The sequence below is a fragment of the Pteropus vampyrus genome, unplaced genomic scaffold (genome assembly GCF_000151845.1).
Source record: "Pteropus vampyrus isolate Shadow unplaced genomic scaffold, Pvam_2.0 Scaffold11361, whole genome shotgun sequence".
NCBI lineage: Eukaryota > Metazoa > Chordata > Mammalia > Chiroptera > Pteropodidae > Pteropus > Pteropus vampyrus.
Window position 1 is genome coordinate 1 of NW_011900142.1, and position 1,843 is coordinate 1,843.

At 43.6% G+C, this 1,843-nt stretch overlaps 1 pseudogene; it reads right to left on the bottom strand.

The window, feature by feature from the left end:
- Positions 1–361: 361 nt before the first annotated feature.
- On the bottom strand, positions 362–480 carry LOC111735003 (annotated as a pseudogene).
- Positions 481–1,843: the final 1,363 nt, after the last annotated feature.

Sequence of the window (1,843 nt, forward strand, 5' to 3'; positions counted from 1 at the left end):
CATTGTGCTATCCACAAGGTCTCCCATACCATGCAAAAGTGAACAAGAAAGACAAGAGATTTTTGTCCCTAATTTATTGAGGAAAAAGCAGAGTTTCAGGGAAGTCAAGTAGCTTGCCTGAGGCCACTACAATCCTGAGGAGAGTAAGGAGGCTTAGGTGTGCTGCCTATATGGATATGGTGGGCAGTATCTATACTGCAAACCCACAGAGACAGACATGAGAGAGGCATGTCAGTAATGAGCCTGAGGCCCAGAGAAAGCAAATGCAGTGCAAGAACTCAATCTGGAACTTCAGTCTCCTAGCTTCATTGATCCTCCCACCATACCACACTATTTTTATTTTATTTATTTATTTTTTTTACGCCTACAGCACCCCGTCTTCCTAGGCGATCTCCCATCCAAGTACTAACCAGGCCTGACCCTGCTTAGCTTCCTAGATCAGACGAGATCGGGCACGTTCAGGGTGGCATGGTCATAGACCATACCACGCTGTTTATGAAATTGAATGAAGATAATGGTTTTTTGGGTTTTATGGACTGTCATTTGGTTTCATTCCCTGATTCATATTGTTAATTAAGTCATTCAATTTTCATTAATTAATTTATTTAACAGTCGTGTTTTAAACACCTGTACTAAGTGCTGAGGATACAACAGATATAACCAGAACAGGATCTATGCACCCCAGGGTGGTGGGGACGGTTGCCCAAAGTCACACAGCTAATAAGCAGGAGAGGCAGAATTTAAACCCTCAGTGGAATGCAGGTCCTTCAACTGTTCCCTGCCTACAAAGCACACAGACTATAACCCTGGGCTTTTCTTGTACCCCATTTTGGGCAGCATCCTCTAATCCCTGGGTTTGTTATCTATTTTAAGTTAGTCTATTGGATGCATGTAAAAACACTTGGGGATAATGCAAGCAAAAATATTCGATCTTTTGGTATTTCTTTCTTCGAATTTTGAAAGGCTGGGAACTATCACATAAGTTTAAGTCCTGAAGAAATTTATCCATGTAGTAAACAGAATTCCCTGCTAGGGGCAACTTGGTCAGAGACTTGGAACCATCTAGTACACTCAGAAAGCCCCTCTCACAGAAGGCCGAGCCGAGTCTCCATATATTTGCATCACAGCTGGGAGAGATGCTGAGGATTAGAATGACTTCACAACACTGCCTCTTCCTCACCCCCAAAGCCAGTCAATCGCCAGGTCTTATCATTTTTACCTCTTAAATGTCCCTCAAAACCATTCAGTTTTCTTAATCACCACTATTAATAATCTAGTCTCAGCAACCATTATTTTTCCCCTGTGCCACCTCAGTGACCACCCCCCCTGTAGAGCCCCCAGTTTCCACACCCCCTACCTAAGACCTTTAGGTAGATCCCATTTTCCCTAGGGGATGAAACACAAACTCCCTAACCTCCCCTCCATCCCCCCGCCCCCACCAGAAGCCCAGCATGTGTGCTCCTGCCAATCTCAGCAGTCTCTTTTTCTGCTATTTCTCTCACCTTCAGAGCCCAGCCTCTCAAATGTTCAATATGTTCTCTCACCTCTGGGCCTTCACATATATAATTCCTTCTATCTCTCTGAAAAAAAAATAGCACACATCACATTGTACACTTATTTGTCTGTCTCTCCTACGAAACTAATGAGCAGAGACCAGATTTCAAGCACCTGAACTGGATCTCTTTGGTGCCTAGCAAAAGTCTTGTTATATCAGGTACTTAATAAAGTTTTCCATTCAGTGGAAAATAAAGAGCGAATGAAGGCATTGTGTTCAAACGTGGCTGATTGATCAGGACATAAACCTCATGCACTGTCACCCCTGCAGATGGCTTGGTGGACTGCA